At 33.2% G+C, this 22,122-nt stretch overlaps 2 pseudogenes; one reads left to right on the top strand and one right to left on the bottom strand.

Annotated features, from left to right (window-relative positions):
- Positions 1–265: 265 nt before the first annotated feature.
- Positions 266–1,764, bottom strand: LOC148877474 (phospholipase A1-IIdelta pseudogene; annotated as a pseudogene).
- Positions 1,765–9,383: 7,619 nt separating this feature from the next.
- On the top strand, positions 9,384–11,357 carry LOC148877475 (protein MALE DISCOVERER 1-like; annotated as a pseudogene).
- Positions 11,358–22,122: the final 10,765 nt, after the last annotated feature.

Consider the following 22,122-nt stretch of genomic DNA (forward strand, 5'->3'; position numbering starts at 1 on the left):
TAACTATTTATAATGAACATTAGTGCATTAACCTATTTACATGTGCAGGCTATTGGCTCATACCGAGAAGCCCGTGTATTTGTAGACGTTTTGGTATCGGATGTATCTGTTTCTTGGAATTGAAAGGAACATCTGAATTCTGAAACAGTCCACTGAATGTCTGAAACTATGGTACCTGAATGGCTGAAAGAGATCTAATAAATATCCAATTGGGTCGACTAGGGCCAAGTCAAAGGCCATAACATCCATACGAGCAGATCGTCATTTGGGTTGAATTAACCAATAGTAGATTACCTAATCGTAATTGCTAAATGAAATTTACAGAGAATTTTGCCATATTAGTACATAGCTCAAAACTCAGGAACTGGGATATTATCATCATCAAATGGCGGGGTAAAAACCCACTCCCCATTTTCATCAAGCTCCATGCCTTTGTTCTTCTCGACCCACCATGACGGAGGAACCAACAACTCTTCTTTTAGATAATCACAGGACTTATTAACCGGAGCAATACTCCTCTTCACCTTCAACTCAAAGTCTCTGTCCGCTCCATTCCACCCTACGACCACATGTAGCATTCCTTGAAGGTTATGCCAGTCACTGGGATTCTTCGAGTCTCTCAAGCTCGACGATTTCCGATTGTCGATCACGAGCTCAGTAGCTGTGTACTGGTAGCCCAGTATCTGGGTTGGGTACTGTGGAATCAGATCTATTTCATTCCTCACGTGCAGCACTCGGAGGTTTGGAAATGCCTTGAGCCTGTCATTGAATGCCTGTCACTGAATGCCTTGTTTCCCACTTGTGGGCTACCGAACATAATAGCAGCCACAGGGATCGTCATATGCCCATTTTCAACCACATCGAAAGCACTCAAGATGGCCAGACAAGCGCCGAGGCTATGGCCTGTTATTGTTAGACTTAGCTCCTCACCTTTGTATTGCTCCACTAGCTCTTTGGTCTTGGTTAGAAACTGAGTTCTGGCACTTAGTTTGGTGAAGGGGGATCTTGGGTCGTCAGAAGTGTAGATGGTGAACCAACCTTTCATGACCATGGGCGCATTTTCGTCGTCATCTTCACTGTCGCTGCTGCCATTGCCATTGGCTTTGTTGTGTATTTTGCTGAGGAGACCATCGAGCCAATTGTAGTGTTGCTCTTGGTCCTGGTTCTGGGTTTCTGGTTTCGACAGAGTCTTGATGGACTGAAGCTGTGCATCTACGCCGTTGATCCATTCATAATTTCGAATGGTTCCCCGCCATGCCACATATATCTCGCGTCTACCCAGAGACTTACTGGCTTGGTCGGAGGTGACGGCGATGTATCCAATCCAATTGGACGCGCGGCCCCAGGCTTCTCTGGAGAGGGAGTGGAGGAGGATGGCTTGTGGGGCGTCGACGCGGGAGGTGGCATAGAGGAAAGCAGCAACTTCTAATCCGTTGTTAGGAGGGGGATAGAATCTTACCTTGTCGAAGAAGGTACGCTTGCCGTAGCGGCTGCTGCCACAGTACTTAGAGCGTGGATCGCTGTTGAATGCGTCGTAGGTGCACTAGCAGATATCCCCACATTGGAGGATGAGTTGCCGGAGGCTCAGGTCCAGTGGGTCGAGTAGACCTTCCCAGTGTTTGCTCCCAAGCAATTCCGCCCATGTTGGTTGTGGCTTGCCCGTCTCCATGACAGATTTGGCTAGAGGGAGTCGAGGAGAAGGAGAGAGAGAGAAGCTTCGTATGAGTGAATGCGAACAAAACTCGACGGGATTTAATGGAGGAAGGATCGTATAAAATGAATTGGTCTGGGCTTTAGGCAGCTATTGAGGATAAAATATAATTGGTGAGGAATTAGCCAAGGACAAGGACAGAGTGAACAATTTGTTTTAAAACTAAATTTTGAAGAATTATTTTTCTGAAAACACCAACGTCCGTTAAAAAGAAGTTCAACTCAACTCTCTGGTGTGATTGCATTTCAATAACTGAATTTTACCTCAACGGGATTTTAATGACAGCATACCAGCATTTAATAATTGACGTGATATTTAAAATGCTGACGTGTTTGGATTTGCCGATTGCTGATGAAGCTGTCTGTTTTCTCTTAACCTTTATCTTTTTATCTTGCAAATTTAAGAAGAAAATACTTCTCCTTCCTTATAATTTGTTGGTTTCTTCTTCGTCTCTTTATCTCCTAAAATGAAATTTTATATTTTTTTATTTTCTAATAATACCACAAAACACAAAATACTTCTCCTTCCTTATAATTCAAGGGCCTCATATGCAATAATAATAATAAGAATAATAATAATAATAACAATGATAATAATAATAATAATAATAATAATGGATGCATGCGCTAGCGCGCTGAATCCAGTCGTTGCTTGCTTGGCTGCGCGTTAGCGCAACGGCTTGAGTGCTAGCGCTTAATCCTTTGCTTGTTATGATGTAGTTTTCTCACTTCCTGGCTCTTAAGTCGGAGCAACAAGCTGAAAAACTACAGTGCGCTAACGCGCTAGTTCGAGAGGCGCCAGGGCTTTCCAGGCAGATTTTGCCCAAGCTGTTTTCGATTTTGTTAATAATTTTTTGTCGTAAGTTGAGCATTGGAAGAAACAATTAACAGACCATTAACCATAAATAATATTATTTAGAATACTAATAAGGGGAGCTAGAGCTCTCTGGGATAAATATTATTATTATTTTTATTATTTAAAAGTTAATTAATAAGTAATTAATAATTAATAAATACTTATTATTATAATAATTAATCATTATTCATTATTCATCTATTAATCATCATCATTTTTACTTATTAAATAATAATTAATAAATACTAATTATTATTAATTAATTAATAAAATAAAGTTATTATAATTAATATTTAATATTTAATTAGTTATTATTAATTATTATAATCATTAGTATTAGTTATAATTTAAATTAAACATTAAGCATTAATTATTAATTGTTAATAATTATTAACTATTATATTAATTAGTATATTTAATAATTAACAATTATGAATTAATAATTATAATAATTAGTCTGAGTAATAAATTAATTATTAAATAATATTATGATTATTATAGTAATTGTTATCAAATATTAATTTATAGACATTATTATGATTCATTCTTAACAATTAATAATTAATATTTAATTAATTTAGTAATTATTTTTATTTAACTATTATAATAATTATTAGTTATAAATTAACTTTTATTTAAATATAAATGATTAGTTGTTAATTAATTATTAACTATTATATTAATAAATAATGAATAATTATTATTAATTATGAAATAATAATAATGATTATAATTAATTATCAATTAACATAAATTATTTATTAATAATTAATAATTTTTTAATTAATTATTAATCATTATAATAGTTTTTAATATTATTTTCTATTTAATTACATAGACAAACAAAATATCTCATATATGGGGTTTAAAATGGACATTTGACAATTTTCATAGTACAAGACAACATTCTTTGCATACAGAGTTCCGAGGAAAGAAAAGTTTACCAATATCAATGTTACTCTTAATGTAATTATTACACTTTCAGATGTTAGACATCAGAGCAAACGAAGAGACTCGAAGTCTCAATGCTCAATTATATCTTAAAATTCATTTCCTTTTCACAAAGAATCTATTTAATCCTTATAGCAACAACAATCTTGATTTTATGGGTATTTCAAGAGTGAGTTGCCATTTGATATTACAATGCGTAGTCTCTACTACAAATAACTAGAAACAATTTCATCAAGAAGATTTTTCGCTTAAATAATCTATAAATAAACAATTTAAGCTTGCTTGCTCTTCAATAGTATGCAATGTAGAGCAAATAAATCTTGAATTTTACAAAGAGAACTCTTTTTTTTTTATACAAATTCAAAACCTTTCCTTTTCCCCCCCAAAACATCATATATATATATATATATTGAAAAAATGGAGATGTAACTAAGGGGTAGCCCAATTGGTGCATTGGATGAGTTTTCCTTGCGGTGGTGTGGTTTCAAATCCCGTTATTATCGTCTCTCTAAGAAAAGAATTGTGTGATTACTTGAGGCTATTGATGAGATGTTGTACTAATACTATATATAAAAGTGTGGGTGTAGAGTGAGATTTTTTTTGGACAAAGATACCCTCTATTTCTTTGTTTGAGAAACGATATAAAAGTCATTCATTACAACTTTAATGTTAACTAAAATGCCAATTCAAGTTTTCTCCAATAAAATCCTCTCTTCATTCTAAGTTTCTTGGATTAGCCTTTCTAAGTTTTCTTAAACTTACCTTCTAATGTTTTCTCCTAAACCTAGTTGAGGTGCATAAGCACTAATTATGCTATTGATTTCCTTACCTAAAATAAGTCTAATTAAAACTATTCTATCCCCAATTCTTTTAGCATTTATAATTCAATTTTTCAAATCCTTATATACTATTATCACTACACGATTTCTATTATTCACATCTCCCGTCTATCATAATTCGTAACCATCAATTTTGTTAGCTTTTTTTTTTCTTTTCATTTAGTTTCTTGTAGGCATGCAATATTAACCTTTCTTCCCTTCATTATGTCTACAAATTTTATAATTTTTTAATGTTCTTATATTCCAAGTGATTAAACAAATTCGTGTTTATTGGACTAGCTTCTTTATCTACGATCGTCTAGAATGATGCGGTAACCCTTACCTTGACACCACTGTACGGTGTTGCCATGGTGGGTCACTTAGTGTGACTGAATTGAGGTGGCATACCATGGGACCACGGTCGGAGGCCAATATGTGGTGGCTGGTGTGGTCGCATTTTACTCGACTAAATTCGACCTCAACGGGATTTTAATGGCAGCATACCAGCATTTAATAATTGATGTGATGTTGCAAATGCTGACGTGTTTGGATTTGCCGGTTGCCCATGATGTGACTTATTATGATTGGCCCATGACATATTTGGATATTTGTAGAATGAAAGGGGCTTTGTACATTAACATTGTCAATGAAGCTGCTTCCTCTCAACTTTTATCTCTATATCTTGCAAATTTAAGAAGAAAATAGTTGTTGGTTTCTTCTTTATCTCTTTATCTCTTAAAATGGAATTTTATATTTTTTTGTTTTCTAATAATACCCCAAAACACAAAATACTTCTCCTTCCTTATAACTCAAGGGCCTCATATGCAATAATAATAATAATAATAATAATAACAATAATAATGGATGCATGCGCTAGAGTGCTGAATCCAGCCATTGCTTGCTTGGTTGTGCGTTAGCGCAACGTCTTGAGCGCTAGCGCTTAATCCGTTGCTTGTTATGCTATAGTTTTCTCACTTCCTAGCTCTTAAGTCGGAGCAACAAGCTAAACAACTACAGTGCGCTAACGCTCTAGATCGAGAGGCGCCAGGGCTTTTTAGGCAGTTTTTGCCCTCGCTGTTTTCGATTTTGTTAATAATTTTTTGTTGTAAGTTGAGCATTGGAAGAAACAATTAACAAACCATTAACCATAAATAATTTTATTTAGAATACTAATAAGGGGAGCTAGAGCTCTCTGGGATAATTATTATTATTATTTAAAAATTAATTAATAACTATTTGATAATAAATAAATACTTATTATTATAATAATTAATCATTATTCATTATTCATCTATTAATCATCATCATTATTACTTATTAAATAATTACTAATTATTATTAATTAATAAATTAATAATTATTATTATAATTAATGTTTAATATTTAATTAGTTATTATTAATTATTATAATAATTAGTATTAGTTATAATTTAAATTAAACATTAAATATTAATTATTAATTGTTAATAATTATTAACTATTATATTAATCAGTATATTTAATAATTAACAATTATGAATTATTAATTATAATAATTAGTATGAGTAATAAATTAATTATTAATTACTTATTAAATATTATTATGATTGTTATAGTAATTATTATCAAATATTTGATAATATTATTATCAAATATTATTTGTTATATTAATTATAATAATTAGTATGTCTTTCCCTTCCTCGTCTTACTTAACGCCTTTTTTACTTCAATGGGCCTAACTCTATCAAAGTATGCATTATTTTTAATATTATTAGTATTATTAGCTTCTCCATCATTAGCACCATATCCATATTGTTCATTTAATAATTTTCAAAAATACCTTTTTCATCTTTCTTTGATTTTCTCATATTTTACCAAAACTCTTTGATCTTCACATTTAATGCAACAAAGCTCATCATAATCCCTACATTTAGCTTCATTCACTTTATTTTTTATTTCTTTTTTTTTACAATTTTATACTTTTTTTTTTCAATTTTTTGTACTTTTAGCTTTATGTCATTCTTTGTAACATACTTGTTTTAATCTAATTATATTTTGAACCTCTTCATTCCACCTTTAAGTTTCTTTAATACTTTTCCATTTCCTTTTAAGTTCTCTTAAAACCTCATTTGATACCTTTTTATATTATTTGGCATTTCAAGAAAAATATCATTAATCTTTCTACTTAAATTTTAATTCCCTTTTATTATCACCCTATTTCTAATTGAACTAGCTTTTCTCCTTTTAGGTTTTCCCACCTAATTCTTGGGCACCTATTTCCTTTCCTACTTTCTCTTCTATTTCCTAATCTGCACATCTACTACAACTAATTAATGTCATGTTGTTAAGCTTCCCCTGAAATAACTTTGCAATTTTTTGAAAAAAAAAGGTATTTAAAATAACCATCATAAGTTACTACAAAACCTAATATTGTACCTCTTGATTCATTCCTCTCCTCAATTATAAATCCTCCATATACCATATCATATTCTACACTTTTTCCTACATGTCCATTCAAGTTTTCTCCTATAAAATCCTCTCTTCATTCTAAATTTCTTGGATTAGTCTTTCTAAGTTTTCTTAAACTTACCTTTTAATGTTTTCTCCTAAACCAAGTTGAGGTGCAAAAGCATTAATTATGCTATTGACTTCCTTACCTAAAATAAGTCTAATTAAAACTATTCTATCCCCAATTCTTTTAGCATTTATAATTCAATTTTTCAAATCCTTATATACTATTATCACTACACAATTTCTATTATTCACATCTCTCGTCTATCATAATTTGTAGCCATCAATTTCATTAGTTTTTTTTTCTTTTAATTTAGTTTACTGTAAGCATGCAATAATAACCTTTCTTCCCTTCATAATGTCGACAAATTCCATAATTTTTTTATTAATGTTCTTATATTCCAAGTGATTAAACATCATGTTTATTGGACTAGCTATTTTATCTACGATTGTCTAGAATGATGCAGTAACCCTTACCTTGACACCACTGTAGGGTGTTTCCATGGTGGGTTACTTATAGTGACAATCCTACCAAGCTCTGTCCCACTTAAGTGGTGGAGTTATCTAACTCAACACACTTCTTTTTTTCGGGCTTGGGACTAGAAGTGTATGGCAATCTCACATTGGCGGAGTTATCTGAATGCAAAAAATGTTAATTTGAAATTTGAATGTTAAATGCTAAATATAGCTACTTTACAATTTTCCCCCATAGTTTCTTATGATAAGAGAAATTTATGTTAATTATAATCAACATTAATAAATTGATAATAGTCATTATTTTAAAATAAAATTAATATTAATAAAATAAAAATAATGGTAATAAAATAATAAAAATAATTAAATAATAGTAAATTATTTTACTAGTAAATACTATTATTATCATAAATAATAATTATTGTTTTAATTAATATTTTAGTATAATCATTTATTAAGTTTAATATAGTAAGAGTATGTTACTAATAATAAATAATGAATAAAATATATGAAGGGTATTTTGGGAACAAATAATAAAAATGTTGTTAGGTTTGATGTCTAAAATCTAAAAAGTAAGATTTATTAAAGTAATAGAATGATGTTTAAAAAATTTTTCTTTCATAATAGTTGCTCTAAAATAAAAGTCTAGATTACAATTGAGTCTTTGTCATTTAGATAAACTTTAAAACAAACCTACATTTAAAATTTTTTTTCCACATATGGTGCAACTTTGGCTCCCCGTAAGGGGCAAGTTGCTATATGCAAGACTTAGTGGGTTATAGGGTTAGTGCTATACCCTCCCTTTCTGGAGGTGTGGGTTAAAACCCTCGTAAGGGCTTTGGAATTGAAATCATGTTGTACTTGTTTTATTTTGATTGATTCAAATTAAAATAATATTCCAGGATCTCAATAAAATTTTGTTATTTCTTGCCTTTGATAGTATTCTTTATAAAAACCACTTAACTGGTGTGATTCCCAAAGAGATTGGGTGTCTTAGAAGGGTGGAGCTATTGGATTTAAGGGATAACAGTTTGAATGGAACAATTCCAGTAGAAATTGGAATGATTTTGTCATTGAAACGTTTGTGAGTCTTTTTGTCACAATATTATACATGTGTTTTACATCCTAGGATCTATCTACACTAACATGAATTGACTTTTTCTAATTCTTTATGTTTCAGGTTGCTTTGCAACAAAAACTTTCAAGGCAAAATTCCAATTGAGTTTGAAAATCTCAATATGCTATTTGAACTACAATTTGATCAAAACCTTAAATCTGATGTGCTAACTAGAATTAGTTGTCTAAATAGAAAAATTGGATACTGGTAAGAGAATTTATGCATTGCTTTTAACTTCTTCTAACACTACAAGAATTTCTTTATGCATGCCTATTTATGATGATATGGTTGTTTCACAAAAGGGATATTAACCTTATATCTTAACTAGTTCATAAGATTTTTTATGCAAGATTTAAATGACTTAAGATGGACTTATTTTCATTTAATTATATTTGAGTTTTCTTATTAAGAGAACAATTCATTTAATACTCTTTTTATATGACTAATATGTTGATGAGACATTTTTTTGCAGCATTTGGGAGAGTAGTTTAAAACATCTTAATAAGGCCAATTCTTTATTATTCAAAATTAAAGGGATGCTTCAACTTTTCTATGACCTGTTACACAATATATATATCTATATATATATATATATATATATATATATATATATATATATATATATATATATATATATATATATATATCATATCTCTTTATCTTCCCAAAAGAAATTACATAATAATAATAATAATAACAATAACAATAATAATAATAATAATAATAATAATAACAATAGTAATAATAAAAATAATATGATGATGATGATGATGACGATGATGATGATGATGATGTATTTTAACTAATGAAATTCTTATTTTATTGTTAAGTTTTAAGTTTGCAAAAGGCTCTTTGCCTAGCTATGGGGATAAATGTTGTAATGATATATCAGGTGAGTACAAGCTCTCTATGATAGTTATTCCTTTAAGCACCAATTATTTCATGCTTTAGAGCAATAAAATGAACAATGTTTTTGTCACCATCAGGTTTAGAGGAACCATATATATCACAAAATGTACAAGAAATGTAAACTTTGTACGTCGTAGACTATTTCAAAAATCTAGTAACCTCCTTGCAATGCCCGCAAGCAGCAATGTAATTTCTGAAGATGCTCCTACTATTCCAATTAGAAGAAATAGTGAGGCTTTCCCTGCAGTACCAAATGCAAAGAAACAACAATACCCTCCACCTTCATCATTGTCCTCTCCTTCAAATCCTTCTCTACACCAATTTGCTAGTGCTCCAGTTAAAGCCCCTCATAACCAACAACCATTAGATGATGGTTCATTTGCAGAACTGTGGAAGTATGTTATTGTGGCTTTGATGACAATATTTCTTATTATCGTTGCAACCATGCTCTGTAAATGTCGAAGCCAAGGAGTAACAAACATAACTCCTTGGAAGACTGGATTGAGTGGCTAGTTGCAAAAAGCATTCATCACAGGTAAGTTTGTTGTTCACAATTCATTATATATATATATATATATATATATATATATATGTGTATATATGTGTGTGTGTGTGTGTATGAAAAGAATGAAATACATTGACTTAAAATTACAAGGGCGCCAAAGTTGAACCGTCTAGAGCTTAAAAGAGCTTGTGAAGACTTTAGTAATATTATTGACACCTTTGAAGAATATACAATATTCAAGGGAACTCTATTTAGTGGTGTTGAGAGTGTGGTTTTATCAACTGCAATTGTATTCTTTAAAGAGTGGGCAAAGTGCATGGGAAAGACTTGTAGAAAAAATGTCTATAAATTTATTTATACAATTGATGATTTATATTGTTTATACATTAAACAATAGAATTCTAAAACTTTTTTATTTTCCATTTTCTATGACACCACATTAGATTGACACACTTTCTTGAGTGAACCATAAGAACTTTGTCAATCTTTTGGGATATTACAAAAAGAAGAGCCTTTCACAAGAATGATGGTAATTGAGTATGCTCCTAATGGAACTCTATTTGAACATTTGCATGGTAATTTCCCAAATTATTTGAATAATTTGTTTATATATTATTGAGGAATACAAAAGACAAAAGTAAATAAGATTTATTCATAAATAAAAAAGATAAAAAATTTTATTCATGTTTGCAAATAAATATTTTTATTCAGTTTTATTGTTAAAGAATTTGAGCATCTTGATTGGAATGCAAGGATAAGAATTATTATGGGAATATCTTATTGTCTTCAATACATGCATCACGACTTGAGTCCACCTTTAGCACATTCCAATTTGCAGTTTTCTTCTATCTATTTGATAGATAATCATGCTGCTAAGGTACAAAAGTTTCAACAATACTCATTTCTAACTAGCATTTTTGTTGTTGTTTAAAGGTTTAAATATTTTTATTCTACTATTGACAGATTGGAGAGGTATGTCTCACAATAGATGCTCAATTCAAGTCAAAGACATCTGTTGAAGATGAATCAGAGCATTCCGAACTTCCTCAACTTGTTGATCCAGAAACAAATGTCTATAGCTTTGGAAGGCTGCTAATAAAAAATATTTTAGGAAAGCTTCAATGTTCTGAGGAAGGGCCCCTTTTGAATTGGGTAAACAAACTAGTTTGTTAATACTTAATTAGTTATTTAGCAAAGTCTTAGTTTAACTAAATTTCTTATTATTGCTTTTGATTATGTATTTTGATAAAATCAATGACATTTCTAAGCTTCTGAATACTTAGACGACAAGTGTAATATCAACAAGATGTTGATCTCACACTCAAATCTTTCAAAAAAGATGAACTTGACATCATTTGTGAGGTAACTCAGGAGTTAATCAACCAGGATCCAAGGCAAAGACCCTCAATGAGGGAGGTCACCTCAAAACTAAGGGAAGTGATTGCTATCTCACCTGAAGCAGCAACTCCAAGACTTTCTCCACTTTGGTGGGCAGAAATAGAGATATTGTCTGTGGAAGGTACTTGAGGTCTAATTGAATCTTCTTTCTTTGTAAGTTTCATCTCTCTTCTCTCCTATCTCTCTCTCTCTCGCCCTACCTCTAGCTGGTATATTCATAAAGATAGTTGTGAAAATCCTTTTTCCAACATACTCATATCTTATCAATTATTAATTCTATATTGAGATTTTTTTTCTCTTTTCCTAACTATTTCTCTACCACATTGTAATAATTATTTTTAAGGTAAATTGTTGAAACTCTCCTAAAGTTTCTGGTGTTGAGATATTATTTTAGTAATATTATTGAGACCTTTGAAGAATATACAATATTCAAGGGAACTCTATCTAGTGGTGTTGAGATTGCGGTTTTATCAACTGCAATTGTATCTTCTAAAGATTGGGCAAAGTGCATGGAAAAGACTTATAGAAAAAAAGTCTATAATTTTTTTTATACAATTGATGATGATTCATTTGGAGAACTGTGGAAGTATGTTATTGTGGCTTTGATGAGAATATTTCTTATTATCATTGCAACCATGCTCTGTAAATGTCGAAGCCGAGTAACAACCATAACTCCTTGGAAGACTGGATTGAGTGGCCAGTTGCAAAAAGCATTCATCACAGGTAAGTCTTATAGTTAGGGTATTAACTCCCGTTTTCTCATATTAAATTCTATATTTATTTTATTTTCAATAATAAATGCTATTAATTAGATTTATGTCAATATTTTGAACAATATTAACCCATATGTTTAAAGATTAACTCAAAAACAAAACCATTCTTTATCAAAGTGGTGGCTAAGCAATTCAACCATCCGAATCAAATTGATCAACTTATGAAGTTATAGCTAGGGAATAAAAAATTTAAAATAGAAATAAAAATAGAAAATTATAGAAATATAGAAAAATTAGACACATTTATGATATTTTTTAGTAATGAAATTAAAACAATAGTGTAATAGACAAGAATTATTTTTATTGATAATGGAAATAAAATACATAATTTAGAATTGACAAAAAAAGAAATTATTTGATTGTTTGGCGAAGAGCAATAATTCAACTTTTGGGTCAAATGTGTTTAACCTTTAATGTCATAAATAAATAATAAAATTTCATCAAATAAAAAAATGAATAATTTTTGTAAAAAAATTCAAGCACGTGTATAATATCATATAATTATCATATTAAACAAAATGTAGGTGTGACATATCAGAATTATTTTTAAATACATAAATACAAAAAATATAGAAAAATTTGAACACGTTTATCATTGTATATTTGCACTACTATTAAAAATTTGAATATTGTTGAACATTCTTTTTAACTAAATACTCATTTTTGAATTTAGTCCCAATTTAATTGTGTGATTTAAATTGTAAATTGAACTACTACTTTTCATCTCATTCAATTCCTCTATTTAAACCTTGCATTTATTTGATAAATGAACAGAAAAAAAAATATACCAAAAAGATAAAACATTACAAAAAGAATAATCTAATCAAACAGGTAGGCCTAACAATGATACTTAAAATTTCACAATTCATCCAATTATCACATATTAATTTGGATGAGATGCTTATATATTCAGATTTAGATTTTGCAATTTAGATCCGATTAATAATAAAAACAATAAATAAAAATATATATTTATACACTCTTTTTGATAAATTATTATTAGGGATGTCAGGTAGTGATTAATGTCAAAAATAAAAAGAAAAAACAAAAATATTTTCAATTTTTACAGAAAGATAATTAAGTTGCTCATAACTGATATATGGAAAAAGGGGGGTAAAACCAATCAAGAATGCCTTGTAAAATCGGAAACTGTACCTACAATCTCTACATCATCATTGTCTACCTCTGTTTGTCATAAACATGAGACATGACATAATTAATCAACAAGCATGGTAAGTAGATAAATAGATAACCAAATTAAAACTTGCCTATATGAATGCGTTGCAACGGCATTTGAGGTTGTTGTGGCGGCCGGTGACAGTGTTCACGGAGTTCGCATTCTGTGCACCTGTGGGTGCACGGGATGCATGAACCCACCAATCAGATTCAGCCGCATCGATTGAGTGTAGGATGGGTAATGTTCAACAGGACACAAAAAGACAAAAGTTTGATTTTCATTTTATACTCATTCTACACTACAGCAGTTCATTGGCGCCTTCACTCCAGACTAGCGCCCCTGTGAACGACGAAGCCACTGACGGCGAGAGGCATATCATCTGGCGGTATTCTCTGGTCCATATTACTCATCCCACGCTCAATCACCGTGGCCGAATCTGATTGGTGGGTTCACGTATCCGGTGAACACGGATTCGTGTGCATGGGCGATGACAATGTTGGGTACTTGGGTTGAAGAAAGGACGGAAGAAGAAGAAATAATTAGGAGAGATATGAAAATATTCCAAATTGATCTGTTTCCACACATTTCAAACATGGTGGGTCCTATGAGGAGATCTCGTTGTGAGAGATAGCAGATAGGAAACGGGTCTCCATTCAGTTAAATTTAAGGAGTTTTAAAAAGAGAATGACATGACCATTTATTACTCGTACGTGTGTGGGTGAAGAGGATGCAAACTCACTATGTGGTAAGATAAGAGAAGCTCATGTGCACTCTGATCTATCTGCACCCCTTAAGCCTTAATCACCGCTTTAACCAGCAAAGTGAATGGATGATGCATTCAAAAAGCCTTCGGTTCGATGTATTATATCGTCAATGACCCAGTAATTCCAACACAGGGTCCCATCAATCATTGCCACCATGAAAAAGACATACCAATGCAAAGGTTGCAATGGTTCTTGAAACCCTATTTTAGGACAAGATCGTAACTCCCTAATCCCCTCTAACTAGCGGAGACGGCATTGTGTTATTCATAAATTATCAAGATCAAAATCGAATCGAATTTGAAAATTGAGCTTAAGTTGGAGTTTGGCTCAAGTCAAAAGTTTAGGAGTCCGAGCTCGATTACCTTTGATTATAGGTCTTTCAAGCACCTGATGTGTTGAGCTAGGGTTCCGAGCTGAGATCTCCCTCAATTGCCAATGTACCAAACCGAGGTCTCCCTCAACTATTGAAGTGTCAAGCTGAGGTTTCCCTAGCAGGCAATGTGTCGAGCTAAAGTTTCTCTTAGTTGATAAGGTGTCGAGTCGAGGTTTCCTTTAGTAGCCAATTAAAATTAGAGACTTAAGCTCGGCTCGACTCGAACTTGACTACCTCAATTGAAGAGAGTGTCATTTTTGCAATTTATAAGGAGAGAGAGAGAGATGTCATTCTTGTAATTTGTAAGAAAGAGAGAGACTGGCATTTTTGTAATTTGAAAGAAAAAAAATTAAGAGAGAATTGGTAGGAGAGAGTGGCATTCTTGTCAAAAGTTAAAAAAATACTATTAGATTCCATTTATTTCGTTCTCAAACCTTCTCAAGTACACATTTCAGCTTAATATATATTTATATTGACACCAGAAAAGAAATTTTCTAAAAATCTGTCTTTGTATTATATTAAAGTCTATATGACTCGTTTCAAAATATTCCCTAGATAATAAAAGTTTGTAATGATAATTAAATTTAAATAAGATGATGTGAAGTAATTTTAAAATAATGTTTAAAGCATCCTCCATTTTCGGTTCATTGTATGCTGTGAGGATCTTATGAGGCACGCTTTGTTAGGTGCAGATCCAAACTCTCTGCCATAACCCCTCATCATTGCTTGCCACAAGTTAAAATAAAAAAAAAATACCAAAAGAATATTTCTTTGTCATATTTGGAATAGAATACCTCATGCCTGTTAATTTTCCCCCCTTCTGGCAGCCAAAAAAATATTCCCCGTTTTTTATACAAATTCACATTGGCTCTCCACAAGTATGTCTCATGACACATTCGAATTGTGTGAATTGGAAATATCTCTCATACATGTCGGAGATGTTCCTAATGCATAACTGTAATGTTCTGTGGGACGTGCTATACGAGTGGGGAGCCAATCCGAACTCTCTCTGCTATACTTGACTTTTTGTTATATTTGTCACGTGCTGATAAACATGAAACCCAATTTAGCCTCCACAAAAATCTCTACAACTGTAGCATGATTTTCCTTAGACTCAGTTTGGAAGGTTTGTAAATACAAATAGGTGTTGTAATCTCAAGCTTTAATCAGAAAATACAAATAAACAGGAAGCTCAAAAGCATGATCATTGAATGAAAGATACTATGGCTTTATACAAGCCTTACAAAACAGAGTTGCAAAAACAAAGCTATCACATTTACAAAGCCTAAAGATGTGGTCAATCTGTTACTAAACTAAAGTAAAATTCTGCAAACCAGGAAATTATTAACAGAAGCAACAACTAAGATGGACTAAGTCAATTTGACTTTAGTCACCAAGTATCCTAACAAATTCTCCCTTAAACTGACACGCAATTTGCAGTCAGTTTACCTTGGTGCCAAACATACTCCAAGCAGCTCTCTCAATCTTATGAACACCTCGAGACTCAAAGGCTTAGTCATAATATCTGCCAACTGATCCTTCAAACCACAATGCTCCAACTTAACAACCCCATCCTTTGTTAAATCATGAAGAAAATGAAATCTAACATCAATGTGTTTACTCCTACCATGCATAACCGGATTCTTTGATAATTTAATCACAGAGCTATTGTCACAAAAAATATCAGTGCACTCACTTTGTTTATGGCCAAGCTTTTCAAGAATCCTACGCATCCACACGCTTTGGCATGCACAAGAAGCAGCTGCTATGAACTCAGCTTCAGTGGTGGAGAGAGTGACCACTATTTGTTTCTTTGAGGACCATGCTACTGCACCTAAACTGAGCAAGAACACATACCCTGATGTACTCTTTTGATCTTCAACGTCTCCACCATAATCGCTATCTGAGTAGGCCACCAGCTTTTCTTCTCCACCTCTTTTGTAGAAAATTCCCAACTCAGTAGTTTCCTTTAAGTAATGCAGAACCCTCTTCATAACTTGTTGATGCAACTCAGTTGGCCTTTCCATAAATCTGTTGATTAAGCTCACCACATAAGCTAAGTCGGGTCTAGTGGCAGTCATGTACATGAGACTACCCACCATTTGTTTGTAAGTAGTTACATCAACACCAGCGCCACCTTCATCTTTTACAAGTTTAAAATTTGGAACAATTGGGTTTTTTACTGAATTACTATTTTCCATGCCAAATCTTTCAAGCACTTCATTAGCATATTTCTTTTGGTTGATAAAAATTCCTTCACTATCTTGCACCACCTCCACACCGAGAAAGTATTTCATTTTTCCAAGATCAGACATGTTGAACTCTTGTTTCATAGAATTCTTGAACTTTTCGAACATTATTTCATCATTCCCTGTGAAGATAAGATCATCAACATACACACATACTATAAGCAATTTCCCTCTTGCCTTTATAAATAAGGTATGTTCATTTGGGCACCTTTCAAAACCTTCTTTCATGAAATAGGATTCAATTTTGTTGTACCAAGCTCGAGGAGCTTGTTTGAGCCCATATAGGGCCTTCTTGAGTCTATAAACCTTGTCTTCTTCTCCCTTTACTTCATAGCCTTGAGGTTGCTCAATAAACACTGCTTCATTCAAGTCCCCATGAAAGAAAGCGCTCTTCACATCGAGTTGGTACACATTCCAACCTCTGCAAGCAGCAAGGGGTAAAATCATTTGAATGGTATCCCAGCGAGCTATAGGTGCAAAAACTTCGGTGTAGTCTATCCCAAACTGCGGCGAGTATCCCTTGGCCATGAGCCTTGCTTTGTATTTATCTACTTCCCCATTCTCGTTTAGCTTGGTCTTAAATACCCATTTTACTCCTATTTTTTTTGCTCCAACTGAAAGTGTAGTTAGTTCCCAAGTTCCTTTCTTCTCAATGGCTTTGATTTCCAAGTCCATTGCCTCTCTCCACTTCTGGCTTTTGATAGATTCTTTGAAAGACATAAGATCACTAGAGGCAGTAAGCATCATTAAATTATTTTCTTCTTCTTCAGATAATCCCTCACTGCTTACATAATCTTCCATCCACGTTGGTGCCCTTCTAACCCTCCCTTGAAATGGACTTGAAGGGTTATTTTCACCTTCTTCACTTGATGACGAACCATAACCAATAGCACCATCAACAACCTGCTCTTCTTCTTCATGTACATGTTCTGTGTCATGCTCTTGTGGCCCATCTTCATCTCCCCATTCAAGACCCGCACAACTAGCTCCTTTAGTTATTTTACTCCATTCCCACTTCTTGTCCTCTTCAAACACCACATCTCTGCTTATAATTATCTTCTTTGACATAGGATCATACATCCTATAAGCTTTAGATTCCTGGCTTAAGCCCAAGAAGACACACTGGAGACTTTTATCATCAAGCTTTTGTCTATTGTTGTCGGGGATATGCACATGTCCAATGCAACCGAACACCTTAAAGTGCTCCACTGAAGGTTTGAAGCCAGACCATGCTTCCTCTGGTGTCTTATCTTTTACAGTAAGAGTAGGACATCGATTGAGCAAGTGAACAGCCCAATTGACAGCTTCCGGCCATAATTCTTTAGGGACAAGCTTCTCCGTCAACATGCATCGTACCATGTTCATGATCAGACGGTTCTTCCGCTCTGTGACCCCGTTTTGTTGTGGGGTGTAGGCTGCGGTGAGTTGTCTACCAATACTCATTGAATTCAAGTGAGGTGAACTCTCCACCTCAATCAGTTCGAAGACAACATATAACATTTTCAGTTTCTTTTTCTACTAGACTCTTGAATTTTTTGAACACAATAAATGCTTCTGACTTGAGATTCAAAAAATAAGTCCATAGCTTTCTACTATAATCATCAATAAATGTGATTATGTACCTTTTATGGCTGTTTGATTCAGGTGTGATGGGACCACAGATGTCGGCATGTACGAGTTGCAGCTTCTTTGTAGCTCTCCACAAACTCCTTTTAGGAATGGTTTCTCGATGTTGCTTGCCTACCATACATACTGTGCATACTACAAATTAACCATTGAGAGGAGGCATGCCCTTCACCATCTTCTTGTAGGATAGGGTTCTTAATCCCTTGAAATTTAAGTGCCCAAATCTACGGTGCCACAAGTCAGTTTGATCTTCACATGTGATCTTAAAGCATGCAGGGATAGGAACTTGAGCTTGGTCTTCTTGTGTTCCAATTTCAGCAAGAAGGATAAACATCCGATTAGCAGACATTTGAGTCTGCATAATCAACCGTCGTTCATGATGATAAATCTAACATTCTCTATGTAGTATTAGAATAGATAGATTGCGTTCCTGTAGTTGACCAATACTAAGAAGATTATTTTTAAGCTCAGGACAATAAAATACTTCAGTAATCACCTCACTTGTTCCATTGACTCATAGCTTGATTCTTCCCTTCCCCATTACTGCCATTATGGTGTTATTGTTGGGTTTCACAACCTGCCTAAAAGACTCATCTAGATGGAAATACCACTGCCTATCTCTAGTCATATGGTTGCTGCAACCTGAGTCCAAGAACCACATTGTTCCTTTCTTAGAGTTGTGAAGATCCATTTGAGCCATCAACAACATTTCTTCATCTAACTTAGTATAATGAGCTCCTTTTTCCCAATTAGGACATTCGTATTGGAAGTGTCCTAGGTTGTGGCACTTGTAACACTCCACAAAAGCTTTACGAATGAGCTCATCTATTATGAACATTCATAATAGAGGTGATGAACAAGCTTTGAATGTCTCATATGAAGGAGGAAGAGGCAGAGGTAGAGGTGGTCAGAGTGCATCTCGAGGTCGTGAAAGAGGTAGAGGCAGACAAGGATTTAACAAAGCTTTTGTGGAGTGCTACAAGTGTCCTAGGTTGTGGCACTTGTAGCACTCCACAAAAGCTTTGTTAAATCCCTGTTTGCCTCTACCTCTTCCACGACCTCGAGCTGCACTCCGACCACCTCTGCCTCTACCTCTTCCTCCTTCATATGAGACATTCAAAGCTTGTTCATCACCTCTATTATGACTGTTCATTCTTTGTTCATAACAAGTAAGCTACTTTGAAGCTCATCTATGGTAAGTTTGCTCAAATCATTATCCTCTATCGAACATACCACATAATCAAATCTGGAAGTCATCGATCTCAAAATCTTCTCAATGATTATGATCTGCTCCATCTTCTCTCCATGAACTTTCATCTTATTAACAGTAGTCAGTGTCCGAGCAAAGTACTCGTCCACCTTCAAATAAACTGGAAGCTCAAAAGCATGACCATTGAATGAAAGATACTATGGCTTCATACAAGCCTTACAAAACGAATTGCGAAAACAAAGCTACCACGTTTACAAAGCCTAAAGATGTGGTCAATCTGTTACTAAAGTAAAATCCTACAAAGCAGGAAATTATTAACAGAAGCAACAACTAAGATGGACTAAGTCAAATTGACTTTAGTCACCAAGTATCCTAACAATAGGTAGAGTAAAAAACATTGTATTTTATATTATTTTGTATGTATTTTCACCATACGTATTTGTATTTTTATTCCTTCCAAACTAAGCCCTAATACCTTATCCTATCCTCGAATCATTTAGAGCCATTTGTTTTTGGAAGTTAATATGAGATTTTCAATCTCCTAAATAATTGCTTTACTACCCAAAGAGGCCTTTGTTGGGACAAGGGGGAGTTAAATTCTTTTTCCCCTCTTGGGTCTTTGACCTGTTTAAGGAATCTTCAGTTTGTTTCTCTAGATGATTGTATTGTATGCTGTTTCTAGTATTAATGAATATCCTGTTCACCCTTTTAGTAGATACGGATTTTCCACTGCAAAGCATTTTTTCGTTCTCCATTGGGAAGGTTGAAGCTAATAAATGAATTAATAGTGTTGTATAGATTTCTTTTATTTTAAAGGGTGAAGTGTAAACTAACTTCAAGAGTCATACAAATGGACTATTTGTCAATTATCTTAGTCCAAAGACCACTAAAAGCAAAATTTGTATAAACATCCTTAAAAAAGTGCATCTAATTATACATTGGGAATATTTGTCATATTTATATGTTAAATTCATGGAGAGATGTTTTCAATATTGTTCGGCTAGATGCCATACTTTCTGTGTTTTCACACTTTTTACATTTAGACTATATTTTGTTTGAAGGAAAATGTAGGGAAAGGAAGGAAAACTTTTACAAACCTTGTATTGGTCTTTCCCTTCTTTTCCCTACCTTTTCCTTCAAATCAAACATAGCCTTATAAAATCCATCTTCTTAGTTCACAGGTTTATCCTCCTCATGAAATATGGTCATGGTGCATGACCTAAAGAAATATGGTATTTGGTTTTTCATAGCTAGTCTTTCTTTTCGTGGGAGTATATTGACTTTTGGAATTTTTTGTATAAAGTGGCTGCTTTCAAACTTGAACTCATCTTCTCACACTTATCAGTTTAAATAAAATTTATTACCCATCCATAGTTCGAATTCATGCCTCTTAATTACAAGGGATGCCTCGCAACCAACTAAACAATGAGTAAATTCTCAATTGTCAATATTTTGGGAAGTTAAACTGAATGGATGATCTAGGGTTTAGGAAAACTTGAATTTAAAATGGAAAATTTAATCAGTCGTGCCAGCATGCAGATTCCGGGCCGTACTAGGCATGACACGATTGTATGGGCTGTGCGGGGCCTGGGATTTTAGGTCCATAGGACAGCACAACATGGCACGATTGAGCGGGTTGTGCCGCTCGTGGCTTGCATGCTAGCACGACCTTACCTGTAGCACAACCCAACATAGCCTTATATATATATATATATATATATATATATATATATATATATATATATAATATGTCTAGATATTATATAATAATTATATAATATATTAATATATATTAATTTTATTATATTATTTAATTTTATTATTGCATATTAAACAATTGTATACAAAAAAAAAATCATATAAAATAAAATTTTAAGATCTTTTTTAATTTTTTGTATATATTTTTTAATTTATGTTAAAACTTTTATTATTTTTTCAAAAAAAGGCTTGGCCAAAGGCTCGGCCCGTGGCTCGGAACGGGCCCGTGCAAGCTTGGATTGACCCCCTAAAATATCTAAAGTGAGGGAAGCATGACCTGACTTGGCCCACGTGACAACATGACACAGCCCACACTTTGCACAGGCCGCATGCGGGCCATGCCATACCAACCTAGCATGGCTTGATTTACACCTCTACTTGTATGTTAGTTGGTAGTTTAATAGAAATGTCATTTTTCGTTAATGAGGCACCAGATCCTAATAACACTGAATGGAAGAAAGATGGGAACCCTAACAACGCCATCACCTGATCCTCCTAGGGATCCTTAGAAATTTTCTTATGCTTCTTTGCTCAAATAATCTTCGATTCTCACATTGGTTATCCCTAAGAAGATTGTGATTGATGAAAAGATTCCTACACCGAAACAAGGTGAACTAGTAGTCGAGTTTTCAGAGGAAGAGATTCAGAAGATGTTTAAACCTTTGAAGAATGCACTTTTGGGAAATGAGTCACAACTCTTGTTTCTTGTACAATTTTGATTCACTTGTTGATGAGGACGAGTTCCTTAGGGTTTGGCTATAGGAACCAATTAATCTGCATTAAGGATTTTCCTTTTCATTGTTTTTTAAGTGGTCATTAGCAATATGACCTTAGCTATGAACCTTCCCTAATTCCAATCTGAATTTCTTTTCATCATCTTTCTATTAATCTTTAAAATGATTCTTTCATTAATTCGATTGCTAAAGTGTCGGAGGGAGATTTAAAATTTCAAGAATCTCTCTCC

This window comes from Nelumbo lutea, chromosome 1 (assembly GCF_056320005.1).
Source record: "Nelumbo lutea isolate HS-2025 chromosome 1, American lotus-T2T, whole genome shotgun sequence".
Taxonomy (NCBI): Eukaryota; Viridiplantae; Streptophyta; class Magnoliopsida; order Proteales; family Nelumbonaceae; genus Nelumbo; species Nelumbo lutea.